Below are 13,132 nucleotides of genomic sequence, written 5' to 3'. Positions count from 1 at the left end.
GGTTGCTAGTGTACTTCTTCCAAGGGAGTTTATAACGGGCTCAAGAAATGCCGCTCTTCCAGGTTTCGCTCTGACTTTGCAGCGCCTTCCGTGCAGGCCTTGCGTTTTTTGTGCATAGTGGAAGTGAATGATATAAATTTCCTGAACAGCACTCTGAAGAAGGTGGTATCATTCTATACTACGGCGCCAAAAACGGCCCTTGTGATATCATAAACGCTTTCGCTGTAAAAGATGAGCCAAGGCGGAACAGGAGGTAACGACTCAGTGCAGCAGAGGCGGTGCCTGCATTAGCGAGATGAGAGGTATAGTAGACTTCCACTATCTGATAGATGAATACATAATTCTCATGACAGTGAACGCCACCCCGTGGTGCATGCCACAGTCGAGTCCTTGTATCCCTTCCGATGAATGTAGCAAACACATTCGTTCGGCCGCTTGCCCAACGCAACGTGGCTTATGCCATTGTGGTGGATAAAAGTTATCCTTTAGTGAATTGTTAAAAGTCAAGGAACAACACTGTCTTGTGGCGTTCCAACGTGAAACTCGTGAAATGTGCAGTATTGCTAAGGGTGATTTCAACACCCGAATTAATTTAAAGCTGTCACCTTGCGGGGCTTAAGTCAAGGCAAGCAAAAAAGCGTTCCGTGATATTTTCACCGAAACCAAACGCATGCTAAGCTTCTTTGGCATTTTTTTTTTCAAGCTTAGCTTCAGTTTCTCCTTGCTCACCGACATGACAGTTCTGACCGCCGTACGAGATGGTGCAATGGAAGATCTTGTGCTCATGGCTCTAAGCCATGGATCATAAGACAATGCTTAAAAAATACGCGCGAAGAATAAGCTTTATAATGTGTTCTTGAATGACAAAATTGAAGAAGCGTTTAAAATTTTTAAGGCGCGAAGGAACAAAGTGAATAATCTTCTGCCATGTGCGAGAAGGCGATATTTACATAAACTGTTCGATGTTAGTATAATCAGAAAGCCAGATCTTGCATGGAAAAGGGTGAATGAAGTTCTAGGTCGCAAAGCCGATGGAAATGCGGATATCTCAGAAATCATTTCAAATGGTCAAACGATTTCTGGAGTGCATTTAGCAAACACATTTAATAACTATTTCACCTCTCTGTCAAGTGCTAACAGCCACTGCCCACATTGTCTGCTGTACCTGGGTTAAACGAGATAATTCATGCTTTTATGTCGCTTAAAAACTGTAACTCTTGTGACGCCAATGGCTTCCAGATACGACCGGTGAAAGAAGTCTTGGACATAATAGCGCCCATATTAGAACACATTTTTAACCTTGTTTTCTCGCATGGACATTTGCCAGAGGAATTACAGAAGGCGAAAGCAATCGTTTTACACAAAGGTGGCGACGATAATGAACGCTCCAATTGTAGGCCAATATCCCTTCTGCCAGTATTTTCTAAAGGTTTGGAAAAGCTAATATATATTAGAATGATTACTTTTATTGACAAACATCAGATTATAACCCACAGTCAGTACGGGTTCAGAAAAGGTTTTTCTACTGAAGACGCTCACTTGTCACAGAAGGAAATCATATTACTGTCTTTCCAGCACGAAATGTGTACATTAGGCATATTCGTAGACTACTCGAAGGCTTTCGATAACATAAATCATTCTACTTTGCTGAAAAAGTTGAGTCATTATGGTTTTCGTAGCGTGTTTCTAGAGCTTGTCACTTCCTACCTGAAACATCGCCAACAACAGGTATACACCAATTATCACACCTCAGATTTTAAGGCATTAGGTGCCGGTGTTCCGCAGGGCAGCATACTGGGGCCCCTTTTGTTCTGCCTGTATATTAATGACATAGTAAGAACCGATAACTCCGCAAGATTTATAATATACGCAGACGACACTACTTATCACCACACGCGATGCTGCTGATGTAATAAAAGATGCCAATCACACATTATCGTTACTATCGTCGCGGAGCGCTGACAATTATCATAAAATAAATGTTTTTAAAACAAAGGCTGTTTTGTTCAGACCCCAAAACCTCAGGATGGGACGCTCAGACTGGTTTATACTATGAAAATTCATCTACTGGAATAGTGACTTCGGTAAAGAGTCTCGGTGTTTTGTTTGAGGAACACATGCCCTGGAATAAGCACACTGAACTACTCGCAGGTAACATTTCACGGGTGTGCGGCATACTGAATAAATGCAAATACTACATGCCAAAAGATATTAAGCTGCTTATTTATAACAGCCTATTGGCAACGAATATAAAGTATTGCCACTTAATGTGGGCTACGACGACGCTGGCGAACATCAGAAATCTTCACATAATCCAGAAAAAAGCGATCTGTGCTGTCATGAACGCGCCACATAACAGTCGCACTGAACCATTATTTCTTCAATTGAACTTAGTTCCGCTTCCATCACTATACGAAAAGATGCTATCTAAACGCTGTCATGCTGGTGCCGCTAAGAAGAACCATTTCTTACGCAACCTTTCTTGTCTAAAAGAAAATAAAAAGCTACGCATGACTCGCCTTACTGAAGAATGGGAACTTCCGCGCACACGAACTATGGTCAACAGATGTTGTGCTACTTATTGCTATGCCATTTAAACAATTCTCATTAGCGTGTGCGTTTCTCTTTTCTTGCTCGCGAGAAATAAGCTTAAAAACATTTTGTTTACAAACATTTCGCCTTTGCCGTTTTGATTATTTTGATTGTTTGCATTCATTTTTCCATTAGAAACTTCTATTTTTTGTGCGTATTATGACAACATATGTTCTACAGCAAGTTTACATTGTACGTTCTGCAACGTAATAAAATATTGTTACATTTTATGTTACGATGCATTTCTCATGTACAATTTTACGTCATGTGAAAACATACGTATTTTTACGTAACTTTTCATTATTTTGTTTCTTTTTTCTTTGTTGGTCTTTGTATTTGCGGGGATAAAAGAAATAATAGTATATTTATGGCTGTTCTGTGTACATGTTGCTTGCTGTCGGTGCCAAGTTCAAGGGACCGTGGGCCTCGTCAAGCCGTTTCGTGGCTTTTAGCACACGGCCCTCAACATCTGTATTTGTCAAAATCTGATGTCGAAATAAAAAGATTCTGATTCTGATTCTGAAGCTTCATGTAAAATCCTCACGAATGCATTAGAAAAGCGAATTATCACATGAGAAATGTTAATGATTTTCTCAGCTTTCTTCAAGGTGCAGAAGGATTCAGGAACTATTAGGTTCAAAATGGCAAAAGTACAGAATCTTACATGCACAACTTCAACAGTAACAATATAAAGAAGCATTTCAGGGGTTTAATATTAGTGAAGAGCTACAACAAAATGCACCCCTTGCGATAATCAGGCGCGAGTGTTTATAAGCATCTGAGTACAGCCATAATTGACGTATGCAGGTGGAAAGACGCAGCTTTTCTGCATTAAGTTGGGGATCACGTGTGAATGTCTCGCAAGCGAGAGCAACATTTCTGTGGCTAGCTCCAAGATCAGTTAGGACGTGTGAGAAGTGCGCGCAGCCTTCTTAGGCTGCGCATACTTTTCAAATTGTACCATTCGTAAAGAAGGCTGATCGGTTTGTAGTTCTTCAAATATTTCACGTCTCTTTCTTTGTGTGTATGAGTAAAATAATAGCTTTTTTTCAACTGTTTGTCATATTGTAATTTTTAGGACAATGTGGTTTTGAGACCATCTTTCATGAAATCCCTTGTTATGCCATCTTGTCCAGCCGCTTTTCCGCGGGACATGCCTTGTAAGGCCTTTCTAACCTGATCGATAATTACGCTTCAGACTTCGGTGTCGTGGTCGATTTTTTTTTTCACTTGGACCAGCATGATTAGCATTCGAGCTGTAGACATTGAGTAAAGTCCTCAGCCACCTCCACAATGTCATTAAAATTGTTAGCAATGCTGCCTTGTTCATCTTTGACGGCATCCATTGGGGTATTTCCAATAATAGTTTGGTATGCCGTTAACTTTTGTTATGTTTTTTTGTTATGTTTGTCATGATAACATTTTTGTTATGTCTTTTGTGACTAAAGAACTTACATTATTCCTGCCTTGGTGCTTTGCCTCCAATTTCAAGTGCTGCTACAGATGTTACTTTCATTACGGTCCTTCATGCAATCTATGTCGTCAATTTCGTCTTGTTCTAAAGGACTGTACTTGTTAACAATCGCTATACTGAATTCCTTTCCTTTTAACTCGCTTACGTCTAATTTGGCCTGTTCTTTAACGATGATTTTGCTCTGATTCCCTTTAGACTGTGTGTAATGTACTGCCTCACCATTATATGATCGCTGCTTTTTTCTTGCTTTCTGCTTCCATATCCTGTTTTACGCTTGAATCTCTACACATAATGAAATCTATTTCTTCTTTGTTTCTCCGTCAGTGATTTTCCATTTCCACTTCTCAATTACGTGCTTTTTAAAGACGGGGTTCATTATGCGGAACCGATTTCGTTCTGCGTGTGTGAGGCCTTCATCCTGCAGTGAACATAAGACAGACGGATGATAATATTATAAAGGTGATAACATTTATCAGAGCATGCTCGATCTGGCGTGCAATACCTAAGTGCACCTTTTCGCACCTAAGTGTACACATACCTATACGTTTAAGAAACGCTGACGTAAGGCTTTTTCTCTTGCAAAGTCTGGCGAGAAAGTGTTGGTCTTGTCTTGAAGATGACATGGGTTGTAGGCAGGAGCGAGCAAAAGTTCTCACTAAAACTACAATCCCTATTATCAGCAGCGAAATCGTTTTGTTCCCCACATCCAGCAGTCAAAATCCGAAAAGCGAGTGAGTTCCGTGCAGCATATCCATTCTAACAGTAGCTTTTCTGGGTACAGTTACGTTAATAGCTTGACTAACGCCACCCTAGGAAAGTTGACAGTGTATCTTTACTTTTACATTTTACTTTGACATGACTTTCCTGGCCTCCGTACATTGTTTACTTCAGAAGAGTATTCAGTCTTCAGTGTAATCACGTGAAAATTCGTCCCATTCTTTCAGTGGCACCGTGTGCTCTTCATGCAGGTATGAATTACGCTCTGTACAGCTAATGTTCTCCAGGTTGTTTATTTATTTATCTACATATTTATTTATTTATTTATTTATTTATTTATTTATTTATTTATTTATTTATTTATTTATTTATTTATTTATTTATTACATAAACCGGCTCACGCTTTAAAAGCATTACAGCGAGGAGGGGGCATATACACGCATTTCACAGATTTATAAGCGTAACTATAAACACAGTGTTGCACAAAGCGAACAAGGGATTGTAGCAAAAAAAAGCAAAAACTGCTAGCATCGAGTTGTCACGTGCATAAAAAAAAGAAGTACTTGGTCAGGCAACAGCAGCGCTATAGATCTTGAACACACATGTAAAACTGATGCGACGTGGTGCGATGTGGGGCTTGTGAATACCAGCAAGGTGCCACCGCGCCTTTACGCGCAGAAATTCTTTGTTATTATTTTTCCTCGGATCATTCCTGTTATAATCAAGCTTCCAACCCGTGGAAGGCCACAGCAGCGTTTCTGGCGCAGCGAATATGCGAACGTCTCGGCGCGATGCCAAATAAATTTCTTTTCCCGATACAAAAATACCTTCGCGCATGTTAGCGAAGAAGGCGGTCGAAAAAGCACGAACGATAGAAATCATTGCTAACACAGACGAGCGACTTTGTATACACACGGTCGGTAGCCACGCGTACTTGACATGCCGAAAATGCAAATTTCTTGTGCTTCTGTCCCGACGGCCATTTGTTTCTGTTTAGCAGCGGACCACTCGATACTCAAGGTTAGAGGAAAATGCAAACTTTTTTTTTTCATTTATAATTCTTCAACCCTGACTCATACATCGGGCTTTTAGCGAGCAGTGTGTTTATTGCATATTTTTTGATGACTCGCTAGGAAGAGACACATCCCTACGGAAACGTTCCTTATGCCATTCCAATAATTCCGTATGTTGCCGTAAAAATCTTACGGCAATATATGGAAAATATATGGAAAAATACGGAAAACATATGGATTCCGTATGGAAACATATGGAATTATTGGAATGGCATACGGAACGTTTCAGTAGGGATGAACATTTAATCGCCTGCTAATTTTGGCGGCTTGCATAATCTCAGGTAACATCTCTTTAGAAAGCTTTAATAACAATCAGTGACGTCGCTGTTCCCAAGTAGCCAAGCGTCGCACTCATAAGCGACTGTGTTCTTTTCACTACGTCGAAATGATTTGCGACTATATCTTAACAAAGGAACTAAACAAAACAAGTCGTGCATTATAAGGCTGGTGAGCCGAAAGTGTCGCTCATTTCCTTCTCAGGCGCAGCCATGGAAACAGCTTCGATATTTATAGCTTGTTCGCGTTGGTGCGATTTGTGTGCGGTCTAGCTGTAGCCGAGGAAGACCGGTCGAATGATCGCTGAGCGCGCGGCGCTAGATTCGAAGAAGCAGGCGATTAGATTTCACCACGCATCGCAAGAGTTGCGCCTGAACCAGTCGCACCCCTCTTATTTCAAAATCCGTGGCAATGCATGGCGGCACTCGACCACAATTTCACCGGCTCTTCTTCGCCATTAATTGCTGTTGCGCAAAGTTTGACCTCTCGTGACGCCACAGAAGTTGTGTAACGGAAATCGGTACAATAGGAAAACCCTTTAGAAAGGTAGCAATGGTTCTAGTTATATATGCGTGCAGGCTGAGCTAATTTCTTCAGGATTAAGTTGAGTGAAGAAAAAGTGTAGTCAGGCGCGTGGGTTGTTAAACAAAACCTAATTAAAATGGCTCTTTGTCCCTGAAAGCCCAGAAAAATGCTTACAGGTCCGCCGTAATAAACGCAGGAAGAAAACGTTCGGTGGATGCGTATAGTACCCAAGGATTCGGCTAGGAAGGAGAATACTTACCACGTATAATATTTAATTTAGAGTACACAAAGGTCTTTCTATTCGGCAGCATGTCTATGGCTTCGCAACAAACAGCAGCGAGCGCCGTTCTCTCCGGTCTAGTGGCTGGGCTTGTTGGCACCGGCTGAATTTGCGTACGCTCTGCTGTGCTTACATCACGGGCGAGTAAGGCGCGTAGACCGCATTTCGCTACACTCTAGAGCGAGACGGCACTCATATGGCATCCTCCTCTCCTTTCTCTTCTGGTTTCCTCTCGTTAGCGGCTAGCTTGCCCCGACGCGTTCGAGCACGTAAGCATTCGCCTGCCGAATCCCACAGAACAAGGGCCTCAAACATGCGGCCCGTGGACCATTCGCTTGCGGCCGGCCCACACATGCCTGTCTTAGTCCCATGTTTTTTTTTTCTTGGTAAGTATGTTCATGAGCCAGAAAGACAGGACTGGTCTCAAACATAGTTTTCGTGAGGCACCCCATGCGGCGGCCATGTGTTTTAATAGAAAGGTGAAACGAAAACCGGATACTTCAGATTCGGTGTCTAGAATTCGGTCACTCTGGAGACCGGTATCGATATCTTGTTCGAATCTAAACGCCAAATCCCCTTGAAAAATGACTCACATATGAGATAGGGGAAATGCCGCTTTTTATTGCGATAGCAATTACATGGACACACTCGGCAGATTTTTCCCGTAGCCGTCATGTCCCGGATATGTATATATGTATGTATTTATATTTATATATAAAAATGCACAAAGAAAAATAAAGCAGATGAAAAACTTCGGAAGCACCCCACCGGGGATTCGAACCATCGAGCCCTCGCTCCCCAACGCGCTGCGTTAGACAACTCAACCATGCGCCATGCATACGCCGGCGATCTCGTTCATCGTGTGACATTCAAATTCCTCGCTGTCGCATTCATTAGTTCGCCGTTGCAGTGAAATTTTGACTTTCATTCGGCCACGTTTGCTGACAATTTGCGCGAACTACAATAACTCCCCCCATCCCCGCTCGCTATTACCTCCTTCTCTGTCCCGGCTCTTGTGGGACTAAATTTCTTGACTGCGGCCCCGCTAGCTGCAGGGAGTTTAAGACACCTGTCATAGGAGTACAACGCTGTCTTGCGCTCGCTTCGACGACGGTCAACAACCACGTCCTAGTTGATTGTTTGCGTGCACGCACTCGATAAGCTTACGTAAAGGGTCCTCAATGTTCGCCGAAATTGTGCATTCCACACAGAGTTGTCATCACAAGAAGTTAACCCAACTTGCGCCACTACGTCATTTAAAGTGCAGCTTAGGATATCTGATTTTTTTTTTTTTTTTTTGAAGCGGCAAGTCCGTCGTTCGTTGCAAATAACCTTCTCCAGTTTTACAAGCTTTAGAGGGAAAACTCGAGTAAATTAACGCGCACTTTATATCAGCGATTAATTTTCTTCACAAGACTGAATAAGAGGGCGCGAAATGTGGAACGTTGTATCTCCATCGGTAAAGTGTTAGCACTACAACTGCTGACGTCGATTACCATGGCAGTGTGAAACATCTTTAATTTCTTGAACACACAGACGACTTACCACAGGCGGCCAGGACTGGTAGGTACACTTCTGGAGTCAAGCCCGCAAAAGCCGAGGCACGGTTGTAGGCTGTACACCTATTTACTGCGAAAAGAAATTGCAATAAATATCTTTCCTCGTGTTCCTTCCTTCCTGCCTATGAATGCATCACGTAATAAATATAAATATTTTCTGGGCTGGAAAGCTAAATGTAAGTAAATAGGAAGATTGTTGGCATAGCTCTCCACGAGCTTACCGGGATGGAATAAATTCAGCTTATATGCATCGTGGAGAGCACGTATGACTTATGCAGTGTCCGAAATTACTAAAACATGTTACCAAAAAATTAATCGTTGCTTTAAAAAAAAACTCGGCAGATCCCACGCCTTGTGGGAATCGGTATCATGGGATTCAAGAGCCGGGTCTCTTGAATCTATTCGGTATGGTACATACATAACGAAAACGCATGAGAGTTAGTCCCTTCTTCTATGCATTTCGAACCTACTATTGTTAAAATGCGACGTGCTTCCATTGACAATCATTCAGCGAAACGTACACCCTCCCGTCTCCTCTCCCCCCCGCTTTTTTTTTCCGCGTTCCTTATGACTCACCCAGTCGTCATGGTGGCCTCTCTCCCCCACCCCTTCTCCCTTCTGGTGGAGAGGGCACGAAGCATACACACGCGATAGCTAAGGAAATCAGTTCCAGCCTTGAAGAAGAGAAGTCCACTTGTCGAAACGTTAGCTCGAGCACCCACCCCCTGCTCACGGATTTTTTCATCTCAGCTTTTATTTGAGCTACAAGGTACAAACTGCATGGTATTATTACTAATAGGCGGAAAAAGACAAAGCCGACGATGAAATAAGCAACAAAAGCATGTATACATTTCTGAATTCATCACCGTTTTTTTTTCACATCGACGCGCCATAGCATAACATAATGCCATACCTCATATATTGGCCCGTAGATCAAAGTACACTCGCACGCCGTTCGCGGCCAACGAGCATCACACAAAAACAATGTCGCGAGCGTTTTTATTCAATCAGTGCATTTTATAAACATCGAAGACCTAGTTAAAATAGTTCAGTTCAGACGGCGTTCACGCGCGCAAACATACGACGAAGCGAAATAGCTAGTTCGATCACAATCGTCTTCGCTAAGTGCACAGAAAGCACACACGACACAACTCGAAAGGGGTCTCCACGCGTGCGTACGAATGTGTACATAACTTTTGGGGCATGTGCACGACGCAGTTAGAACGCGACAGTTCGCCGCGTTGTTCACGGAAGGAAACTCCACGGGACACATAAAAAAAGCAATAAACATTAGCTCCAAATTACAGTGTACACCAAATGCTCGCCGCCACTCGCAGTCGCGCCATCTCGCACGGCGGAACGGCGTCGAGCGTAAGGACAAGCGAAGGTTTAGTCCCCACGCACCCGCACTGCAATCCGTCGAGTCCTCGCAAAGATGGCGGCGAGCGCGTATCGTCTCTTTTCGGCGTCTGCTTTTCGGGTCGCCAGAACCGTCCAACCAGAGAAAAACTAACGCCAACCGGAGGTGCACCGCGGGGGGGGTCGGAGCAACCCGAGAAAAACGAGCGCGCTTTGGCTGGCTCTGGCAGCCTGCGGGTAGCCAGAAGTGGAAAATCGAAGAGCTCCAGTGTAACTGCAGACGTTAGCCTCACATGACGCCTGCATCGTAGGAGTGCATATGTAGTGTTCATTGCTCTGTTATAAAATTAGACAGCCAGCATCACAGCCACAATTGACGTTACAGAGACATTACGCTTGCATATTGTGTTTTTCCAAAGCAGTTTCTAGACCTGGCGTGCCTTTGTGGTAGAATACCTGACTGCCACGCAAAATGCTTGGGTTTGATTCCTGTTGCGATCTTGATTTTTGATCTTTGCATTCTTGAAGTCAACGCTGCCGATGTCGGTTTTCCTTAACGCTTGCGCATCTAAATTACCAATGTCTGTTATCGCCGGGTTTGACGATGTACGCGACAGTACTCATATCATGACAAGACAGTCATATTCGTGAAATCCTCTTTACATCCGATGCCAATTTTGGTCTACACCAAGTTAAGGAGGCAATCACGAGAGCACCCATATGTAGGCGGCTGGATAGATAGATAGATAGATAGAAAGATAGATAGATAGATAGATAGATAGATAGATAGATAGATAGATAGATAGATAGATAGATAGATAGATAGATAGATAGATAGATAGATAGATAGATAGATAGATAGATAGATAGATAGATAGATAGATAGATAGATAGATAGATAGATAGATAGATGGATAGATAGAAACCCTCAAAGTGCCTAGGGCTGGCTAAGAAATGCCGCGCTCTTTAAAAACATAATTGTTTTTATGTGAGTAACAGTAAATATTATATACAATAGAACGAACTGGTGCTAAGCATTTCACTCAATAGTAAAAGAAGTTGTGCGCAGAAAAGCAAGAAACGCTCACGTGGAACGGCAATGGCCTTGGTCATCCAACATGATCTCGCTCGTTCTGCCCTATTTATGCATGACTCATGGTACATTGCACAGTAAGGAACGGTAGTTACATCTATTAGAGAACGTGCAACACTTTATTCTCGACGCGCGCGCTATCGATCAGACGGTCTTGTTTTCTTGGTAACATGGAGAAATTACGCATTCTCTAGGCATGTCTAAACGCGCCCAGCGACAGCTTGGTAACATCCTGTGGAAGCGAACACTGACAACTAGTGGAAAACGACGTGTGCCAACGCGCATGCGCTGCAAAATAAGACCTTAGCATCTGCTTTCCCGCTTAAGGAACGAACACTGTCGCATATGCAACAAAACTTATTCAGAACGAGGAAAACGTGCTAACGCCATCACGAATGGCTTCTTTGAAGACGAATTCATAGCTTTCGCGTTCTTTCACGCATGCTTTCGTTGATTATTACGTTATGCAGCCGAAGACACACGTAGGAGCAGCTAGATACAAGCACAAATAAGTAATTCTTGCAATAATTTAACAAATGCCTGCTAGCCCAAACAGCAAAACAAAGACGTGCTAAAGGAGGGATCGGAATCTAAAGATCTTTATCGCATCAATTTACGACACATGGACTGTGTATGGTGCTCTATGATGATAATAATATCGAATATTTGATTCCCGGCAACAGGTGCCTCATTGCTGTAGAGACTGGCTTGCATCAAAGCGCGCATACTTTCATTTGGGATCAGTTCTAGAAACTGAAGTGAAAATAAAAAAAAAAAACGTGTGGCAGCTCAACTACTGTGAAACCTGAGGAAGTGCGTCGCCCGGGCACCCAGCGATTCCGGTTCGTAGAGTTCCCATTGCCGTGTTTAACAAACCGTCGATGACGCCACTGTTTGAGGTAAGCATGCAGCGTTTCCCCAGCATGAGTAAAACCTTGTTAGGCAGAATCACAAACTCGGTGTGCGATATTTGCGCTAGTTTTTGCTGCGCTTTATCGACTTCCTGCTTGTTACGGCAATTGAGTTACGCATCGTCTGCAGCGAGTTCTGTCTGGCTGTTGCCCCCATCAGATGTAGTCACGTGGCGACGCAGTGCCGACGGAGAGGTGGCGCAAGGGGGGAGCGGGGCATTCGCTCGCACACTGAGGGAGTGGTGCCCTCTCTCGCTCCCCGCCGGAGTCAGCCCCATGTTTTCCGAAGCGTTTTAGCGATGTTAAGTTAATTATTTCAATTACTTCTTAGCTATTTCTGTTATTTATATTATTTTAGACCTTGTTTGTTTCTTTTAATCTGTATTTGAGCGTTAATAGCTTCGTTATGGCCTGTATTCAGGTACCTCAGGTACCATTTTACTTTAGCACGTTCGACGTCACGACGTTAAGAAACCTTAGCCAGCAGTACGGGAGAACGAAAGGCCCTACGCCGTACGATCGAGCTACATCACTTCAGGCGTCCTCTTATGAGAGAATAGCCAGAGCTTTGGTCATAATCTTTAACGCCCCAGTATCGTACGTATCGCGTCTCGTGCGCAGAGTATCAAATGCGAGAAATGAGATAGAAGCATGGAAAACTAAGCGAAAAAACGCCAGGCCTGCGCGGAAAGCGCAGCACAGACACAGCGAAAGCTGGAAGAGCGGCATTTCTAGAGCCCGTTGTAAACTCTCTTGAGGCTACTAATACAAGTACACTAGCAAGGTACCCACTACGCCATAAATCACAATATTTGTGAAGTTGGGAAGCACCTACAACGCCATTATTCGTCATTGTGCGCAGAAGCGAGGTTCCAGCTACACATATGTAAGGCATTATGTGCACTTTACGTGACGACTGATAACGATGAAGAATTGTGGCTCAGCCCTTTAGAATGGGTTGGAAGCTTTAAACGGCTCACCAGTTACGTAATTCGCATTGTGTGACGCCCGGTCGCTATTTAACTCTCCCACCATGCAATATAACATACATTGACGTGAGAAAGAGAGACAGAGAGAGGGGTGAAGAACTTTATTGAGACCCTGAGGAAATGGATGATGGGCTCATGGGCTTCCTTGGCAATCAATGCAAGTGCACTTGCGAGGAACCCACTACGCTATAAATCGTCATAATTTCTGTGAAGTAGAGAAGCAGCCACTATGCGATTTTTCGTCACTCAAAGGAGAGCCGTGGTACCCGCTAAAAACATGTAAG

The sequence above is a fragment of the Rhipicephalus sanguineus genome, chromosome 11, assembly GCF_013339695.2.
Source record: "Rhipicephalus sanguineus isolate Rsan-2018 chromosome 11, BIME_Rsan_1.4, whole genome shotgun sequence".
Lineage (NCBI taxonomy): Eukaryota > Metazoa > Arthropoda > Arachnida > Ixodida > Ixodidae > Rhipicephalus > Rhipicephalus sanguineus.
Note: the sequence above shows the minus strand (reverse complement) of the source record.